Source organism: Ailuropoda melanoleuca, chromosome 1 (genome assembly GCF_002007445.2).
Source record: "Ailuropoda melanoleuca isolate Jingjing chromosome 1, ASM200744v2, whole genome shotgun sequence".
Lineage (NCBI taxonomy): Eukaryota > Metazoa > Chordata > Mammalia > Carnivora > Ursidae > Ailuropoda > Ailuropoda melanoleuca.
Genome location: NC_048218.1, coordinates 8778956 through 8800969, shown reverse-complemented (window position 1 = coordinate 8800969; position 22014 = coordinate 8778956). Strand labels below are relative to the sequence as shown.

Below are 22014 nucleotides of genomic sequence, written 5' to 3'. Positions count from 1 at the left end.
AATATACATCTAATGAAAATTCTAGAAATAGAGAACAGAGAAAATTCTAGAAATGGAGAACAAGTAATCAAGAAACAAAAAGAAAAATTCCCAGGGCTGAAGAAACATATGAATTCAAAATATTCATCACCTGCCAAAAGACCTACCTTCCCTTTGACACATTGTTACAAAATTCAGAAGTCTGGGGATAAGAGAAAATCCTAAATGTTTCATAAGAAAATAAAACAGTCTACCGAAAATGAATGAACTTCTCCTTGACAATACTTGAGGCTAAGAGACAATAGAGTAATAACTTAAAAGTTTCGAGGGGAATTATTTTGAAGCTAGAATCTGATTCCCATCAAAATTAGCACGGAAAATGAAAAACAAAATACAGGTATTTTCAAGACATTTGAAGATTCACACATGGGCCTTAGTAGATTTAAAAAAAGGGAAATTAATTCAAAAAGGAAAGCTGTGGGGCACCTGGGTGACTCAGTCAGCTGGGCATCTGAGTTTTGATTTTAGCGCAGATCGTGGTCTCGGGGTTGTGAAATCCAGCCCCGCATCGGACTCCACACTCAGTGCAGAGTCCGCTTGGGATTCTCCCTCTCCCTCTGCCCCTCCCCACCCTCTCACTCTCTGTAAAATAAAGAAATAAAATCTTAAAAAAAAGGGGGGGGGCAAAGATGTGGGACCCAAGAATCAACAATAAATGGGGAAACCAATAAAACATAGTTTGGAAATATATTTTTAAATTTTTAACAATAATCTGCAACTAAAATCCCAGAATATCTCTCTATGAGAGAAGATGTCTACAGGGGAAGGAGGGAAGGGAGTAAAAATATGCTAAGTTTCTCATTGTGTTTGGGATAGGAATGAGAAATAAATTAATTAATTATTAATGACTAATTTGGAATTAATATTCCACATATTCATTAACCTAACAATGAGAAAGGGGATATAATTTTAGATTAAAAATTTTATTAAAAGCAAGTAATACTATACAAAAATTTTGATGATCTCAGTAAGTATGTGATTTTCTACAAAAATATGAATTAACCAAATTTCATCCTAGAAAGGGTAAAAACTGTGAGTAGGTGGATAAATTAAAACCCTTTTAAAAACTGAAAAGGTAGTCAAAGCCAGAATCCTTTTTAAAAACAAAGGAATTATGAACAAGTAATTTTATAAGGATTTCTATTCCTTGAAGCAAGTGATAATCCTTAAATTATGTATCTATTTGGAAGTACACAAAAATAGAGAGATTCCAGACTCATTCAACACAGGTAGCATCACTGTGATTCCAAAACCAGACAAGGTTAGCCACAAATAAAGTGAAGCCATAGGCCAAAGTTACCTATAAATATGTAAACATAGATTTAAAATACTAAAAATTATATTAGCAAATTATATTCAGTAATATATTATTATTTTTTAATTCTAGCCAGGCAGAATTCACCTAGAACTGCAAAAGTGGTTCAACATTAGGAAATTTATGATGCAGTCAACTACAACAGATGTAAGGACAAAACATTCTGTTCATCTCAACGCACACCAAAAATTTATTTGATAAAATTCTATACTATTTCCAAATTTTTTTTAAAAAAACTGTTATTACACTAAGAAAGGATGTAAAATCATGTAACTGAGACTCACAGAAAATATCATACCGAATAATGAAAGATTAGAAAATTTCCATTACGGTCAAGAACAAGACAACCATCATTGCTATTATTCATCATAGTTCTGCATTATAGGTTCTATTTTAAAAGAAACAAGAGGTGTAAATTTTGGATAAAAATTTCCCTACATGTAGACAAATTGTGATCCCAAGAGAATTGACAGAAATATTATTAAAAATAATATCGGATATGAAACTAGTAGTTTTCTTATTCACAAGCATTAACAAATTGAAGACCTTTTAGATTTTCTTCTAATACTTTTGTAGTTTAGTGTTTTATTTTTTTATTTGTATGTATTTATTGATAATATATCCTCACATAAATAATAAAATGCAAAAAAATACAAGTTATTTGGGAGTTTGGTGGTACTTTAATTTGCCAAGTTGTTTAAAGTTATAAAAGTATTTAAAAATTGGCAGCAACGTTTTTGATTATTTGAGAGAAAATTTTGCACACAATATGTCATATATTTTGGACAAAATGCAATACATTTCAATGCAAGCATATACTACATAAAAGCACACCTACCTAATAGAGCTCAAGGTCCATGTGATGCTACAACAAATGAACGAATTTATTTACTAATAAGTTAGTATATTGGGAATATATTATGTGTTAGACTCTGCAGTGCACACTATGAGAAAAATGAGATGGAGCATTTGCCAGCACATAACTTTTCTTACATCTATACCAAGTCATAACCTCGTATTAATATAAAATTTACCTTTATAGAAAGAATATGGTTATGTATACGCAGAAATTTATAAAGTGACACTGATGTGGCAAGGGATAACTATATTAAGAAACTAGATTGAAGAAAAGAAGTCTTTATTAAGTATAATTTGGAAAATTATGGAGAGTTTAAAGATGTTTTTATAAAAATCTCTGTTTATAGTCACCACTAAATAATACCAGTGAGATAAGTAATCATAGAAGCAGAATATTACACGACTAAGGTGAAAAGGGATGGAGATCCTCCGCCAGAATCAAAAAAAAAAAAAAAAAAGAAAGAAAAGAAAAAAAGCAGTATGTTGTTATTTTGTTTAATACAACATGATTCTTTTTTTTTTTTTTTTAGTCCCTTAAGCCATCTGGAATTCATTTTAGCAGACCATGTTTTCTTCATTTTGCTCTCTGCAGAAAGTGCTCTGTGGGTATCTGTCCAGTGGCTGCATGACTCTCTTGCCCTCAGTCCTGTCTTACCCGAGATTTTAGAGGTTAAAAGAATGATACATTGCCCAGTTTCAACCCCAATATTGCCAGTTACTACTTGTGTGATCTTAGGCTGCTGCCAAATTCACTGAACCTCAGTCTTCTCATCTACCAGGAGGAGAAAATAATACCTATGTCATAGCACTGTCAGGAGGATTAAATAACAGCACATCTGAAAAGTCACCAGCGCAGTGCCTGGTGTTGTTCTTACAGCTGGGAAACAAATCCCTCCAAACTCAATGGCTTAAAACAATGATGTGCTATATAACTGAATCTGCTTCTGAGCAGGCGTCAGCAGGGACAGCTCATCTCTGCCCCACCTGGAGTAAGCTGGGGAAGCTCTGCCAAGGTGACTCTCTCACAGGGCTGCTAAATGTTCTGGCTGTTGGGTCTTCCCCACGAGGGCCTCTCCAGGGGCAGCTTGGGCTTCCTCTCCACATGGTGGCTTGGATTCCAAGAATAAGCATCCCCGGAGAAAGGAAGCAGAAGCTGCCAGTTTCTTAAAGCTTCGGCCTGAAAACTGACACAGTGTTCCTTCACCGTATTCTGTTGGTCAGTTACAGAGCCCAGATGCAATCTGCCTCTGGGCGCATATTATTCACATCCCTCACCCATGCAAACTACACTCCCCCTCCCAGACCTGCCAAATGCCTCAGTCCTCTAAGTCATGTCCAAGTGTAACTGAAGTTCCCTGTGTGTGGCTCTTCATACACAACTCATGGAGTACTGTTCATCACCATCTGAATACTGTGGACTACAGAGACCCCCACATACACACACACACACACACACACACTCCACACATAGAAGTGCATCAAGCACAGAATACCTACAATAGATGCTCCCATTCAAAACAAGAGAGATAGGAGGCACACAGTCAGCAAAGGTCCAAAGCAGTCCCACACTCCAGCTGCACAGATGCTGTAGGGTTCTTTCTAGGACCCAGTACTACTCGCTGCTCTTAATTCTACCTTCTGGGCTCTTATTTCTGACTCCGAGCATTCTTACTTTTCTATAAGAACACATAGTTGGTGATCCCATAGAAACTAGGGCTCTACTTTGCTTCTTTTGATCCATTCTGGTGATGTTCCCAGTCAATAAGTGTTCACCGTCAATAAAGTGCTCACAGTCAATAAATAGAGTCTATTATTGTTCCTGCTATTAATAACATGGGTAAAAATATACAGATGACTTACCAAACAGGCAATACTTACCAGTAATTTTGGAGGACAGGATTAAATAGGTAACCTCACAAAATGAAATTTAGTAAGAGTCAAGAAAATTCCTGCATTTAGACTTTAGAAATCAATTTTATAATTACAGGATGGAGCTGGCATGCTTGTCTCTTCCACTAAGCTGTAAGCCTTTTACAGGAGAAAATTGAGGGGATTTAGTTGACAGCAAGCTCACAATGAAACAAAAGCATGAAGAGACACACACTGTAAGTGGCATCCAGACAATGTAGCTTATGATCAGGATGGTGAGGAAATAAAACCACATCACAGGAGTAACTTTGAAGAAAATGAGTGACTTCAGCTGGAGACGAGAAAGCCTTAGGGAAGTGATATCGACTGAGGGGCTGGATATCAGCTTCCTATGTCTCAAAGACTGTCATGTCAAAGAGGAAATGGACTTAGCTCCAGAGGACAGAATTCATGCTCTCAACCTCAGCTGCCTGTTGGCATTACGCAAAGAGCTTTAAATAATAGTGATACCAACACCCTCCCCAGAACAATTTCATCACAGTCACTGAGGGTGGGCCCCAGGCTGTAAAGGTTTTGTAAGATTCATCAGGTGATTACACTGGACTGCCATGCTTGTGTATATTGGACCTAGAGCAAACATCAGTGAATGAGCTGACTCACGGACATTGGCTTGCCCATCACCAGAAGCCCTCAAACAAGAGGCTGGGAACTGTCAGTCACTATTACTATTACAGAGAGGTCCTGCATCAAGTGAGAGCAGGTGAGCCTTAAGACCCACCCCAGGACCTATAGATTCAAGAATGGAGAGTAATTCAATCCCATCCAACAAGAGAAAGGACAGAGTCCTCATCGCTGATGGAGCTGTGCCCACATGTTCAGCCTATGGCTCTGTTCCTCCCCACCCTCCTGGGACAGACAGCTGGAGCCCCTCCTCTCCATAATGGGGGTCTCCTGCAGCGGACTTCTTTGCCCAAATGGACAGTTTGAGTCAAAGAATAATCTGTTTGGAATGGTTAAGAAAATAGGATGTTGGGGGGGGGCACAGAGTGGAGGAAGAGGTACTTAAGCCCATGATGTGGGTATTTTAATTTGAAATTTTATGACCTTTGTTCCACAAGGAGGCTCTTCCATCTCCCCCACTTCTACCCACTGAGTTTCCAACCCAACTCCATTCTTTTATATCAAACTAAATTGCTCTCTTTTTGGACTCACATTCCCTTCAAGTATGTGCAGATAGCTAGTGGTTCCCATCATTTTCTGTTGGTAAGGCAAAGTCCTCATGAGGTATTAGTTCTTATGAGTATAAATCGTAGCCTAAACCCTCACATACCTGCTTCTCTGTCCCTCTCTGAACTCTCTCCAGTTCTTTTTTTTTAATATATTTTTATTATATTATGTTAGTCTCCAGTTCTATTTCTACACCTTTCTATTACTGAAGTGCACAAAATGCATTAAAACATCCCAGCTGTGTTAGCAGCAGCCTGGAATAAGAAATAAACCACACTGACCATACTCCTGATAAAATCGTGTTTCACAATCAGAATCCTTTCTCATTGTCTTATAACTCCCACCACAAGACAAGACACCACTGCATCTGCGTATCCCACAAACCAAGAGCTGGTATTTAGCAACTATCAGGTGACCGTGTTGTTTTTCCACATGAAATTTTTGTAATTTGCAGATACGGGTCTCCTTCACACTGGGCATTGACCAAGACCGGTGGCAAAAAAGAGAGATTTTCTTGCAATGCGAATGCAGATTAAAGAGGGGAAAATTGTTATAAATCACAGCACTGTCTTCTGAAGGCCAAGTGCACATTATAAAACTTGCCCAGTTCATTTCAAGCAACTGTTTAGTTCATCAATGCTTTATTTGTAAAAGCAAATGCTTGGCCTTACAAAACATCTATTCAAACATCAGTGACTCAGAATTCTGGGACTTTCCTGCTTGTCTGGGAATTATATTTATGATACAAATGCCTAGTTAATAAAAGCTTGCCTTCCACACGTCAAAGACCTTTACGATCTTAAAGAAAGAGGGAAAAAAGCTGCACGGGCCGCTTTCCTTTGTTCTTCTTTTGCAACATGAATGACATCTGTGAGGTTTCATTGTACTTGAAAATAACCAACCAGAGGATTTTTAGGGTTGAGAAACTACTCCGTATCCAGTATAATGGTGGGTACATGTCATTAAACATTTGTCCAAACCCACAGAAGGCACACCACCAAGTATGAGCCCTAAGGTAAACTACGGACTCTGGATGATAATGGTGTATCACCGTAGCCTCACCAACTGGAATACGTGTGCCACTCTGATGGGTGATATTGCTAATGGGGGAGGCTGTGCATGAAGGGGAAGGGGGGAAGCCAGAGGGCATATTGGAAATCTCTGCACCTTCTGCTCAATTTTGCTCTGAAGCTAAACTGCTCTAAAAAGTAAAATCTATTTTTAAAAAATAAATAAATAACCAGTCCTATTGGAAGTAGGCCCTTGTGCATTCATGGGCTCTGAAAGCATTTTGAAAGAATAGTTCCTTTGGAAAGACCAGAAGGTATGGGTGCCTCAGAGAAGGTTGCCTTTGGAAGCTGGAGATTTTAGGGTTGATTGTTACTCCCTTGGGATGTTTACACCTGCCGGTCTCATTACCTGGAAATCTCTTCCCCAGGTCTTTGCATGAACTCAATTTAAATGGCATCTCCTCGAGAGAGAGACAAGCCAAGAAACTGACTCTTAACTATAGAAAACAAACTGATGGCTATCAGAAAGGAGGGGCCTGGGAGGGCAGGGGCAAATACGTGATGGGGATTCCGGAGTGCACCTGCTGTGATGAGCACGGGGTGACGTATGGAAGTGTGGAATCACTATACTGTACACCTGGTAATAATATAACACCGTCTGTTAACTCTACGGGAATTAAAATACAATTAAAATTAAAATTGAAAAATAAACGTTATCCCCTCAGAGAAGCGATCCCTCCCTCTCTCCCCACCACCGCATCTAAAACGGCTCCTACTCACCTGCCACCATATCAGCATGCCTCCCCGCCATCATCACCCTCTGATTCTCCTGTGGGTACTGGTTCTTTGCCCTCCCCACCCCCAGAGAGTTTTCCTAGTGTTTTGAAAAGTGCCTTTTCGTTCCTTAATATTTACTGAGACCCAACAAACTGCTGTGAAGTGCAATGTTTGCCTACATTACCAGGATGTTGCCCAGTTGATACAAGGGAGGACAGACCATGGTGGCCGCCACATGCTGCCCTCATGGTGCATCCAGTAGCCTTCTGTTGCATGATACCAGGTGGGGGGTGGTCAAGGCAAGGAGAGCTGCAGACAGCCACACCCCTGCTGCGAGGACCTCAGGAGCAGGTGGGGATAGATATGGCTGGCCCAGATATAGTACTATTTCTTATCTGGAAATATAATGTCCTTACTTCTAAGACTTTCAGAGAAAGACTCTCATCTCTGGCTGAAACGTAGCCCAGCTTTTCCAGATCAACCTAGGAGAACTGCTCCTGAAAACCACTGAGGCTCCCAACCCAGGAAGCTGGCTGGGACATGCCAGTAGTTGGGGAATTGAAAAGAAAATCACGGATGAAAAGTTTAGGATGTTGTTTCTTTTCCAAGGGAGATGCTACTCCAATAGGGCAGCCACAAATACCTCAACCATATCACAGTGATAGAATGAAAAAGAACTCTGGGAAAGCCAGACATAAGCATTCTTACCAGGATCACATGTACATATGATATAGACTCATATATAGATGGAAGCATTATATTATAAATTATACTTATAGAGATATGATTTTATACATAGAATGTAGTTTCTTCATCTCTCTCTCTCTCTCTCTCTGTTACAATTGGCCAAATTTTAAGCCGTCTCTCTGCATTTGCACCCCTGCCCAGGCTTGTCATGACCAGACTGTATTTTCTTGCCCACTGACTTGGGCTCAGCCATGTGACCTGCCTTGGCCATGGTACGTGGGTGAAAGACAAGGGCACTGCTTCCCAGCCTAAGTCCAAGAAGCCTCACGCATTTCCATTTTCCTTTCTCGCCTCCACCATCACTGGGAAGAACATGCCTCAGTTTACCCAGTGGTTAGCCTCCCATCCCCAGAGAAGAATGAGAGATGCTGGAGCAGGGCCATCCCAGCCAGCCAGCCATGCCTGCAGATACACGAGGAATCACAGTTAATTACAGTTTTCAGCCACTGAGTTTTGGGGAGCTACGATGTGGCATTCTGTGGCAAATGACACATGATCCCCTGTATCCCACACAGGGGATGTGGATATTTCTTTGTAAAGACCTGAAGGCACCCAGCATACATTTGGGCGTCACTTCTTACCACTCTCCACATCACCCTTCCAGTTCCTCAAGAGACATTTTTGTGTTTTGAAATTACAGATGCGTAGAGAGAAATTTACAAACACCCTGTCCCCAAGGCCCATAACTGCTTATTATTTAACCTTCTGTCACATTTACTTCAAACCATTCTTAACATTCAAGATTACCGATAAAGTTGAAGTCTGCTCCAAGGCTGGGAACTCCACTCTAAATCACTGAAGATGAACCAGCCAAGTCCAATGCTGCCCCCCACCCTTTCCCAACTAGTCATGTGGCGCATGGCATTGGTGTTTTTGGACCAGGTTGGCAGGAGCTGGAAGAGGCATGAAGGAGGACAAGGAATAGGGGGGAATCATTCAGGAGTTAAGACACTGCACTGCCACTTGGTTAGGTCAATAGCATCTACTCCTTGCAGGGACCTCATGTCCAGAGATACCTGTGAAGATTGCAAAAGGAATCAAACACCATCGCTCCCTTGGGGAAATGGCTTAAAAACTCAAAGAGGCAATTTATAAGCTCACAAGTCTCTCAGACAATCAGTGGGAACTTTCTTTGGAGGTTCCATGATTTGCCAACTCCCAGGAACACAGAGAGAGAGAGAGAGAGAGAGAGCTGCACCCAGAGGTGTCATAGATCTCAGCCTTGTCACTGAGATTGACAAGGCATACTTACCGGTCCCTTGCTGAGATGGGACCCACCTCTAATGCACTCTTTCCCAACGTCCACTATCTGGTCACCTCCCCTTCCCACATTCTACTCCTCACCACCAAGCCACCAAAAAAGTATACAGTGGCTACAGCTGTGGTGGAACACCAGCAGACTCACGCATTCCTGGGGGATTTATTTGGTTTCACGATGCATTAGACCGCACACGTGGGGGTGTGCGGGGGAGGTGAACAAGCGTAAGGGAAAGGTTGCTTTGATCCTAAATCTGGAAACAAAACATACTGACATGAAGCAGTGAAAAGCCAGATACGGCCAATGAGAAACCACAGCTTGACTCTCAGAATAAAACATCACTACCACGTTTCTGTACGTCCCCTATGGCCCCTAAAAGCTCCATTTAAAACCAAACTAAAACGAAGGCCAAAGCTGAAGAGGCTCTTACAATCTGTGAGCCCATGGCCTGGGCGAAAGTAAACTTCTTACTCTGCTCCCCTCACCCAGTGGCATTAACACCTGCAAGCTTCACCCATACATAACTCAGCCCAGCCACTCTTTTTATCTTGGCAGCCTCTGGAAGCATTTCGCCAAGGTTCTGGGCTCTTTCAGTCAACATGACCAATTCCACATCCTTTTATTAATTACTAACCATTTCCCCTTGTAGTCAGCCCTGAAATCCCTGCTTTGATCTGCCTGACATGTCACATGGTGTGTTCTTGTGAACACAGCCCCTCCCATGGCCGACTTAGAACTGGCAAGCCTGGCAGACACACACACAAGTGAGGAAGACATTTCCTGTAGACACTAGAAAAAAGGGAGTTCTACCAGGAAATCAAAAGCCATAAGCAAAAAACTCATTTTGTTCCCTCACTCAGTATTTGTTTAGTGAGAACCTGAAGGTGCGCGCTAAGGATCAAAATAACAGCGGCTATCATAAACACCCAACATCCTGTTCGGTTAGAGAAACCGTAACTTACTTAGTTCAAAAGAAGACCATGATTCCAAAACTAGTAAATTATGATGAACTGAATCAGTGCTTAACCAGGAAGATTCACAGACGGGTCCTCTCGCAGCTTCTGTTAAACTTTTCCAAAGGAACTGAGTCATCTGCAGATTCTGACCATGTCAGAATGCCTTGTGATGAGATGCTTGCCTTATAACCAGCACAAAAGGCACGAGCAGATGCCCTTCATCCAAACCCACTTTCTTCCTTGGACCACTCTCGTATAAACAGCCTTTCTGGTATTTCAAATTGGCATAACAATAACCCAGAAGCATTTCTGAGAGCACACATACAGATCTGTTCTCTCCCTGGAGGCCAACAATGGATGCTTCCAGGGAAATCTGAAGGCGAGCACTGTACTGAAAGTTAATGAAAATGATTGAATTTCTACAGTCCACCACAAGGTCCAAAAAGAAAGTAGCCATTACCAGACTTACGTCGCCAGGCAAGCATCCAATAGTACATGAGCTGAAATTGGCCACATGATCCAAAACATCATAACAAATTATTTGCCTTTATTAAATATTTAGACCATTTCTATTTAAGAAAATCATGAAGCTTTTTCAGTGCATGGCTTAAGATGCGGGTAAGCTAAAGATCAACTTTACTTCCTCCCAGCAACCCCCACTCAGGCAAGTCGGTAGTGCCCATACCACTGCAATAAAAAAAAAAGAAATACCAACTCGACTCTGCTTCTGCTGAAATTGCTGTCTGGTATGAAGATCAAAGGGGCCTTTTTCCCCAGCAGATTACTTGTCTACAGTTCCCTGGCCTCTCGGTGCGGTCTCAACTGCTCCCACTTGTCCCATGCTGCTTAGGAGTGAGCAATCACCTTGGTCTCCCAGCTCTGTGATTGGGCTTGTAATGACAGTAATTGCCAGTCTGGTAAGTCACCTCCAACCAGGGAGGAAAATGCCCTCCAGACACATTTCCCAGACCCACATGAAGAGATAGGAACGAATTCATAACAGAAAATTATCCAGTCCTGTTTGTACAATGCCACCAAGACCAACAGGCTTTTTGTTTTTCCTTTTTATTAATGGCTCTCCTAACTAACACCACTGGGCCACAAAGGCATGTGTCTGTTCCCTCAAATGTCCTTGACTTGCTTTGACCACCAGAAGCCCACCAGGAGGCAACAGGTCCTTACAGCACTGCACATCTCTCCAAGGTATTGTGGGGCTGGGGTTGCCTTTGAGGTTATATCTGCCCAGGGAAGGGGCCACCCAGGTTCTTATCTCCAATGGGAGATACATGAGGTGTAAACCAAGTTTCATCTAATTTCTTCATTACTTTTTCCGTTTAAATTTGATCCCTTTTAGTCATTGTAGAAAGACAGGATTGGCATGGTCAAGGCATAGATGTAAATTATAGTTTCCGTCTTATTTCTTACCAATAAAGTCAAATAGATAACTAGTGTGAATAAATATTAACATGACAATTTTAAATATAATATCCACTAGCATCCATACAACTTCAGAATTGCATGTATATGCTAGATTATAATTTATATAATTTCATAGAGATGGATTTAAAGATGTGATATCTTGGCTAACAATAAAATGCTATCTCATATATTAACCTAATCAAGTACTGTGCAGCTAGTTTAAATCTATATAGGATATGGAAAACGTTACGGAATTTCCTCAAAAAAGTTAAAATTGAACTACTCTACGATCCAGGAATTACACATTGGGTATTTACCCAAGCAATACAAAAATACTAATTCAAAGGGATACATGCACCCCTATGTTTATGGCAGCATTATCTACAATAGCCAAATTATGAAAATAGCCCAAGTGTCCATCAATAGATGAATGGATAAAGAAGAGATGATATAGATAGACAGATATAGATATATATAAAGGAATGAAAATCTTCCATAAAAAGGAATGAAATCTTGCCATTTGCAATGACGTGGATGGACCTACAGGGTATTATGCTAAGTGAGGTAAATCAGTCAGAGAAAGACAAATACTATATGATTTCACTCATATGTGGAATTTAAGAAATAAAACAAATGAGCAAGGGGGAAAAAAGAGAGAGACAAATCAAGAAACAGACTCAACTATAGAGAACAAACTGATGGTTGCCAGAGCGGAGGTGGGGGGAAAGGGGGAAATAGAGGATGGGGATTAAAGAGTACACTTACTATGATTTTAAAATATGAAATGATTTTAAAAATCTATAAGGGATATGTCCGGAAACTGGGTGCTGACTATAGTCTCTTGTTTCTCAACTCCACACCCTCCCTTCTTTATCTTGCTCTCTGACCCTGGGGCAGAAAGCCCAGAAACTACCATTTCCCTTGCCAACTAGCCTTCCGTTGCGTTCCACCAGTGGGAGGCACCAGTAGCAAACTGAAAGGTGGGAGTGAAGAAGGCACTATTTTTTCACCTTCTAGGTGCCTCTGGCAATGGTTAGCCCCATCAGCAGGCTGGCAAAGGTGGCTTCTGAACTTCTGCTCAGACAGCTCTGTCTTACAGCAACAACTTTTGTGGCTCAGCCAGCCTAAGGGGAGAGTCCAGCATGTTCCCCTTGGTTTCTTCAAGCCTAAGAGGATGGTGGCTTCCTGCAGTTACTAATCTCCCCATTTTTACACCTCTATCCCTCTCATATGTACTACAAATTCTCTGTATTAAATTTCTGTTTTGAAATGCCAATAGTGGTTTCTTTTTTTTTTTTTTTTTTAAGTTTTTTTTTNTTTATTTATTCGACAGAGATAGAGACAGCCAGCGAGAGAGGGAACACAAGCAGGGGGAGTGGGAGAGGAAGAAGCAGGCTCATAGCAGAAGAGCCTGATGTGGGGCTCGATCCCAGAACGCCGGGATCACGCCCTGAGCCGAAGGCAGACGCTTAACAGCTGTGCCACCCAGGCGCCCCCCAATAGTGGTTTCTAAACAGAAAAATGCACTGACCAGGCACTGATTGTTACAGCTTGTCATATACATAATTTATTCCCATAAACCAAATTTGCAATGAAGCAAATTTTTTTGAAGATTTTATTTATTTATTTGACAGAGATAGAGACAGCCAGCGAGAGAGGGAACACAAGCAGGGGGAGTGGGAGAGGAAGAAGCAGGCTCATAGCAGAGGAGCCTGATGTGGGGCTCGATTCCATAACGCTGGGATCACGCCCTGAGCCGAAGGCAGACGCTTAACCGCTGTGCCACCCAGGCGCCCCGCAATGAAGCAAATTTTAATCAGATGGTGTAAAGATGATGGTAAGGTCGTTTCACTCAGTCTGCCAAATCCACAGCATAATTAGGAATAAAAGTTTAATTACATAAATTCGCCTTGTAAGGTCCCATAAATTAGGCAAATGGTCCAAATCCAAATCCCTTCTCCAAATAGTTTTGGCAAGCATTTTGCGATTGCTGGTTGTGGGTTTGTCCATCTGGGCCCTGTGGTGGTTTGCTGCAGGACCTCAGGCATTGTCACTGAGTTGACATGGCTGTTCCCTGACCTAACGAGCTAGGTATTGGATGCCAGCACTTTGATCCATGCACATGCACAGGATATAGACATAAGAGCTTCCCAAACCAACTGGATAGAGTCCCAGTGGGAATACTTCACGACATATTAATCAAAGTCAAATGGCAGAGCAAATTGAACTGGTTCATTAATTATGAAAATTCTCTCACAAAGTGACATCTTGTTAACTATGTGGAAGCTTAGCACATTTTCACTTGGTCCTTTTTGTCTACTCAGATCTAAAATGTCCCATTTAGTAATGAATCGAAGTTTTTCTTTTCCTTATTTAGGAAATAAAAGCTATTTCATGCCTAACCCACACATCTAAATATATACTTGTGTGTTTACCTAAGCCCACTAGGTGGACAGAGGTAGCGTGTTGGTGAAAGGAAGTTTATAGGGCCAGAATTTGTTTCACAGAGATATATAGAAGGAGTCGGGAAAATAGATTTGGAATATTTTAAAACCTTTGGATCCATGTCAAGTGCCTGCGCACCCTAAGCTAACTGGAAAAATTCTACTGTAATATGAAAACTTGACCTTACTTTTCTAGGTTTGTTAGCTAAAATAGTAAAAAGAATCTGTGCTTCTCTCCACTATCACCTAAAGGAACTTCAGTTCCCTGGGTTTCTTCTTCCTTTCAACATCCGGAAATAAGAAGTTGAAGAAATTATTAAGTATTCCCTTCCTATATTCAGGCCTTTTGTATAAACTGAGATGGTCATTGTTATACCATTTGACTTACAAGGCTCCCATCTCAACTGTCCGATCTTATGACAATGCCTGATCAACAGAAATCCTTTCTGGGTCAGTTGGGTGATTGGTTTGGCTGCCATGACATAGGCCATAGTAACAGGGACTTCAACTGATTGAAGTTTCTTTCTTTCACATAATGGTCTCATCATACATATGTCAAGACTGTTGTTGACCTCCATAACCTTGAAGTCCCAGGCTCTCTCTGTCTTGTTGCTCTGCCATTCCAAGCACGTGGCTTCCATTTTGCCAGCTATTGACTTGTGTAGACCTAGGCCAACACATAAAAGCCAAGTAACAGCCTCGCAACACACAGAACCTCAAGGTCGCATCCCACGGACCAGAACATAGTCACATGGCACTTCTCACTGCAAGGGAAGCTGGGAAACAGTTTTTGTCTTGCATTGCCATGCACTCAACATGACTAAAGAACAGACAGCAATGGTTACTAGCCACCTCTGCCACATTCTTCCTCGTGTTCAGGGGCTGTGTGTCCCTAAGTGCACAGACAAGGCACAAAATAGACATTTATTAAATTAACAAATAAACAAATGAGTGGATGAAATTCTTAAGGGGATGCTCATTTAATAACAGCTATGAGGACACATGATTAGGATGTTCATGGTCGGTTTTTTTCCATTGATTTCTCAGAAGTGAAATTTAGGTTTAGTTAGATAATTGAGTTGATTTGGATGACATATATCTCTATGTCAGAACAAGAATCCAGTGTGATTACCCTACTGATGACTCCATCATATTTTTCCCCAGCATTTCCCAAATCTATATGGTCATGGAACCCTTTTGTCAGAGAACATTCATATTCATGAGACTTTCATGAAAAACATTCTCCTGCCTAAAATCTTAGCAGAAAAGTAGAATTCAGCCATTCATCTTTTGAGATAGGACTTTCTCAATCTGTACATAGGCAAAATACATTAAAAAAAAACAGCAAAGCTACTCTGTAGGATACTATAATGATGGATACATATAATTATACATTTGTCAAAACCCATAGAATACACAACATCAGAAGTGAACCCTAATGTAAACTATAGACTTTGGATGATTATGATGTGTCAGTGTAGTTCCTCAGTCATAACAAATGTCCCACTCTGGGGTGGGTGGGGGGAATGGTGATAATGGGAGAGGCTATGTATGCATGGGGGCAGGAGGCATATGGGAAATCTCTCTACTTTCTGCTCCATGTTTCTGTGCATTAAAACTTCTCTAAAAAATAAAATATACTTTAGAATAAATAAGCTTTTCCAGAGCACACTAACAATAGTTCCACGGTATCTTCCCATGGCTGCAAGTAACTACGCAGTTCGACCTACCACCTTATATGACATCCTCATTTCCCCAGTGATTTCCCAACAATCATGGGAGGTTAGAAACGGCAGGGACTTCAAAATGTCATCAAAGCCGCCCATCTGCCTTCAGATCCTGATGTCACTACACTACTGAGAGGAAACAACATCAGAACGAGACCTCATGACATGATCTCATTCATATCCAGGGCCTGGATAACATCATTTCCACTTTAAGTAAACACTAAAAAGGGAAGATTATCCAGACAGACAATCTTAGATGCACTATATTTGTGGAGTAAGGGATTGTAACCAGCAGGCCCAGGAAATCTGGCATTTGTTCGGAAAACACGTCTGGATTTTGAAAGGGCTCTGCCTAACACATTCAGTGTATGCCCAGAGGTCTTTGAGGAAGGGCACTCATAAAGAGGATACGACTGTGCTAGAAACTGTGATTGATCTACATTCATACTGCAACTCTCACTTAAAAGGGAAGTAAGTCCAGTTCCCCTTTGAAACAGCTTCTCAGAAGCATATGGCCACCAACCCCTCGGGAAGCAGGAACATGAATGTTGTAGCAGTCTCGAAATTCCACTGTTTTGTAACGATCCTCCCTTTATCCATCCAAAGGGTGTGTGAGTGAGAGCAGAGAGGGTAGCAGTTGCAGGTGACAAAATTCTCTTGGAATTACAGAGCTCGTATTTAACAGAGCCTGGGGCATTTGTCCCATTTCAAAGAAGTGTTTCAAAATATTAATTAAAAGCTCTATGTTGGAGAACCCCTTTAAGGAGCACGGTTTGGGGGAGGAGAGCTGAGAAGAAAGTCAGTTGAAAATAGTTTGGAGCAATCTATTAACCAATCTACACTCTTCCACCATAGTTTCAGTTATCCCATCTATGAATTCTGAGTCTCCAGAAATTAAAAAAGACTCTTTCTCCATCGATCTAGGCAGATATCCATTTCATGAAGGTAAGCATGCAGACTGAAGAAAGCTAGATAATGATAGAAATAATTGTGCTAATTTTGAAAAGAAAAGGGTTAAGTTTGATTACGGTAAATAGTAATGAAAACCGTGTGTTATTCAATGTAGTCACTAAAAGGATGGAAATGTTTTCAAATGTGATTCATTCCAACTGAAACAGGAAGGGAAGTAAAAACATGAGCATCTAACAAGGCAGTTAAACTGCTAGGTCAGAGCAACTCTGCCCCATGGGGAGGAAACTGTCCTCCTCCCTGTGGGAGCTGGACCCACTCAGTCCAGCCAGCAGTCTCTGGAGAAAGAGTCATTGTACCGCGCATGTGCATACATGCCTACACCCCACGCTTGCCCATGCATGCGCGCACAAACAAGGGTGCACGCACGACAGCAGCCAGCCAAAGTGTGAAAGAGGGAGGGCTAAATCAACCCCTTAAGAACCAGGGCAGCCAAAAGACATCCTTCAAGAAGGAAAGGAATCAAGAAAAAAAAAAAAAAACAACCATGGATATCTTAGGTCAAAATGTTGTTGGAAGAGGGTTGGCCAGTTTCTGGATTCAGGGGTCCTGAGACAAAGAGCCTAAATGTCAGTAGGCACTTTGGGTAAGGAAGCCAGAGCAGACTTAGAAGGAAAGGGGATGAGGCCCTGCAGAAATAATACACTGCACACGTTCAAATGTGCATGCTATGCCTTGGGGATTTGCAACCCAAAGAAAATGGCCGAATTATTTCTGAAGCTGGAAAAACATACAGAAAACACATGCTTCTAAAAGGGGAGAGTCATGGAGTTAGGAGAAAGGGATGACTTTGGCTTCTATGAGTCTATGCTCCTACTTTACTTTCCTTAACCAGAAAAATACTTTTGTGTAATGATACATTTATCTTTTAATTTTTATTGAAATTCAATTTAATTTATATATACTGTGTTAATAGTTTCAGAAGTAGAATTTAGTGATTCATCAGTCACATATAACACCTGGTGGTCATTACATTAAGTGCCCTCCTTAGTGACATCCTCCAGTTATCCCACAATAGCCAAACTATGGAAAGAGTACAGATATCCATCAACAGATGAATGGATAAAGAAGACGTGAGATATATATATAATGGAATATTACTCAACCATCAAAAAGAATGAAATCTTGCCATTTGCAATGAAATGGATGGATAATACCTAGAAGGTATTATGCTAAGCAAAATAAGTCAGTCAGAGAAAGACTATCTTATGAGTTCACTCATATGTGGAATTTAAGAAACAAGACAGATGAAAATAGGGGAAGGGAAGGAAAAATAAAATAACAAAATCAGAGAGGGAGACAAACCATAAGAGACTCTTAACTCTAGAAAACAAACTGAGGGTTGCTAGAGGGGAGGTGGGTGGGGGATGTGTCATGATACATTTCAAGCCCACAAGCAGAAAAACCTAGCTGTGCAATAATCAGCAAGAGCTACCAGAGAACATATACTCTCACATTTGCCTCACTTCCTCGTGAGAGAAGCCACTGGCTCCACGTTATGGAAGAGTCAAATGCGTGTCATTCGTTTTAAGTTTTTCAAGATTTTGACTGAATCTAATCAAGGTATGAGGAAGGGAGTCAACTACTCCCAGGAGGCAGATACAGTCACAGTCTTGAGGGGTGCACACACCTAGACATCTGCTCCTGACTTGTTCTTGGCTCAGGCTCATGCCCGCAGCTGCACTGGCCACTCCCCCAGGGAGATCCCACAGACCCCCAGCCTTTGGTGCCAGCCCATCCTTCCCTCTGTCCCTCTCCCCCCTTCCTCTCTCCTTCTCCTCCCAACCTTCTCAGCCATTCTCTGCTAGACCTCAATTAGCAAAGTCATAGTCCTCACCTAGAATATTCATAGTCCTTGCTGGAATATTTTGGCACATCCCTGCTTAAAAGAATTCTGTAACTTCCCTCCCATACAAGATGAAATCCAAAGCTCTCCAATGTGAACAAATAAACAAATCATAAAATGGGCAGAAGATATGAATAGACACTTTTCCAATGAAGACATACAAATGGCTAACAGACACATGAAAAAATGTTCAAAATCATTAGCCATCAGGGAAATTCAAATCAAAACCACACTGAGATACCACCTTACGCCAGTTAGAATGGCAAAGATAGACAAGGCAAGAAACAACAATTGTTGGAGAGGATGTGGAGAAAGGGGATCCCTCCTACATTGTTGGTGGGAATGCAAGTTGGTACAGCCACTCTGGAAAACAGTGTGGAGGTCCCTTAAAAAGTTAAAAATTGAACTACCCTATGACCCAGCCATTGCACTACTGGGTGTTTACCCCAAAGATACAGACGTAGTAAAGAGAAGGGCCATATGCACCCCAATGTTCATAGCTGCATTGTCCACAATAGCCAAATCATGGAAGGAGCCGAGATGCCCTTCAACAGATGACTGGATTAAGAAGCTGTGGTCCATATATACAATGGAATATTACTCAGCTATCAGAAAGAAAGGAGGGCACATATTGCATGGTACACTGGGTGTTATATGCAACTAATGAATCATGGAACTTTACGTCAAAAACCAGGGATGTACTGTATGTTGACTAACATAATATAATTTAAAAAATTATTATAAAAAAAAAAAAGCTCTCCAGTGTGATAGAAGAAAGCCCTTCGTGTTAGGGGCCCCACTTACCCATTTCTCCTGCCTACTCTATGCTCCTAACATGCCAGAGAACCTGCAATCCTCCACAGCCAATCACATTCCAGTGGCCCAGACACATCCTCTCTGAGTGGAAACCCTCCTATTCTCCTTTGCCTAGAGAACCACTACCCCACTTCCAGGATCTGCTGGAAAATCACCTCTTCTGTGACAACCTCCCAAACTCCTCAGGCAAAGACAATCTATCTTTCTTATCCTCCCACAGTCTTAGGTTTGTAGAATAGCACTTACCCTGCTGACTGGTAATCACTCTGTTTTGAAGACTCTCTTCCCCAGTTAGCGGCCAGAGGGCAAGGAGATAACCTATGAATCTTTGCATGTGAGCCCTAAGCACCTTAGTCACATTGCCTAACATTGCAATGTGCATACACGCATCCTGCTGTGTTTTCCTCCATAGCACTAACACATACTCTCCCTGTTCATCTATTATCTGTCTCCCTCCACTACAACATGAGCTCCATGAAAGCAGGCGCTTTCATCTATTCTGTTCTCCCCTCTATCACCAGTTCCCAGAACAATGCCTGGCCTGTGCTGAGCACTTAATAAATATTTTAATGAACGTGCATCCAAAATGACCAGAACAGGATCTGGAACGTATGATGTGTTGGTTGTTGAATGAATGCTGAAGTCCCACCCACCCCTTAGAACATTCTTGAATTTTCTTCCACCTTTTTCTCCACCTCCCCCAAGCTCCTACAACAGTGAGGCTATCACCTCCCAGCCTTTCATTCTTTAAGTGTATTTCAACCTTGTCTCTAAAGAGATTATAAAAATCCCGGAAGGAAGGAAGGAAGGAAGGAAGGAAGGAAGGAAAAGAAAAGAAAAGAGAAAAGAGAAAGAAAGAAAGAAAATTATAAAAATCCCAAAAGCAAGTGCCATGTCTTTTAAGAAAGATATTATTAAATATAACCAGTGCCTGGTGCTTCCAAACTTATTTTATCACTTTTCTCCCAAACACCCCACAAAATTATTTCATGATTCCAATCTGACATCTGAGGATCTAAAGTGACCACGGTGCAAACTTACCCAAGTTCATGAGGCCTTTAAATAGCAGAGCGAGGTCTCGAACCACATTTGACTCTAAAGCAAGCACTCTTTCCACTACCCTACTCGACTTTCGGTTAGTACAGCTTAGTGTTAAATTTTCCCAAAAGTATAAAAAAGCCAAAAGAAGAAAAACAGTCATGCACAAACTTATCATCCAAAGACAATCACTATTAACATTTATTCTACGATTTGATCTTTTTTACTCTACATATTTTTAGGGGGGCTTTTTTTCTTATAATAATTTTTTATTATGTTATATTGGTCACTATACAGTATATCCTTAGTTTTTGATGTAATGATTCATTACATGATTCGTTATTTGCGTATAACACCCAGTGCACCATGCAATATGTGCCCTCCTTAATACCCATCACCAGCCTATCCCAGTCCCCCACCCCCCTCCCCTCTGAAGCCCTCAGTTTATTTCCCAGCAGGAAAAAACATCCAGTGGAAAAAAGACAGTCTCTTCAATAAATGGTGCTGGGAAAATTGGACAGCTATATGCAAAAGAATGAAACTTGACCACTCTCTCACACCATACACAAAGATAAATTCCAAATGGATGAAAGACCTCAATGTGAGACAGGAATCCATCAAAATCCTAGACGAGAACATAGGCTGCAACCTCTTTGCAATTGGCTACAGCAACTTTTTTCATGACATATCTCCAAAGGCAAGAGAAACAAAAGAAGAAATGAACTTGTGGGACTTCATCAAGATAAAAAGCTTCTGCACAGCCAAGGCAACAATCAAAAAAACTAAGAGGCAGCCCATGGAATGGGAGAAGATATTTGCAAATGACACTACAGATAAAAGACTGGTGGGGAAATGGGATAGGCTGGTGATGGGTATTAAGGAGGGCACGTATTGCATGGTGCACTGGGTGTTATATGCAATGAATCATGGAACTTTTCATCAAAAACTAGGGATATACTGTATGGTGACTAACATAATATAATAAAAAAATATTATTAAAAAAAAGACTGGTATCCAAAATCTACAAAGAACTTCTCAAACTCAATATGAGAAACAAATAATCAAATCAAAAAAATGGGCAGAAGATATGAACAGACACTTTTCCAATGAAGACATACAAATGGCTAACAGACACATGAAAAAATGTTCAAAATCATTAGCCATCAGGGAAATTCAAATCAAAACCACACTGAGATACCACCTTACGCCAGTTAGAATGGCAAAGATAGACAAGGCAAGAAACAACAATTGTTGGAGAGGATGTGGAGAAAGGGGATCCCTCCTACATTGTTGGTGGGAATGCAAGTTGGTACAGCCACTCTGGAAAACAGTGTGGAGGTCCCTTAAAAAGTTAAAAATTGAACTACCCTATGACCCAGCCATTGCACTACTGGGTGTTTACCCCAAAGATACAGACGTAGTAAAGAGAAGGGCCATATGCACCCCAATGTTCATAGCTGCATTGTCCACAATAGCCAAATCATGGAAGGAGCCGAGATGCCCTTCAACAGATGACTGGATTAAGAAGCTGTGGTCCATATATACAATGGAATATTACTCAGCTATCAGAAAGAACGAATTCTCAACATTTGCTGCAACATGGACGGCACTGGAGGAGATAATGCTAAGTGAAATAAGTCAAGCAGAGAAAGACAATTATCATATGATTTCTCTCATCTATGGAACATAAGAACTAGGA

General features: G+C 41.1%; 1 long non-coding RNA gene across 1 annotated transcript in view; it reads right to left on the bottom strand.

Moving 5' to 3' along the window:
• Nucleotides 1-22014, bottom strand: part of LOC105236654 — an 81779-nt gene that overhangs the window by 5082 nt on the left and 54683 nt on the right. The gene's annotated exons all lie outside the window — the stretch shown is intronic.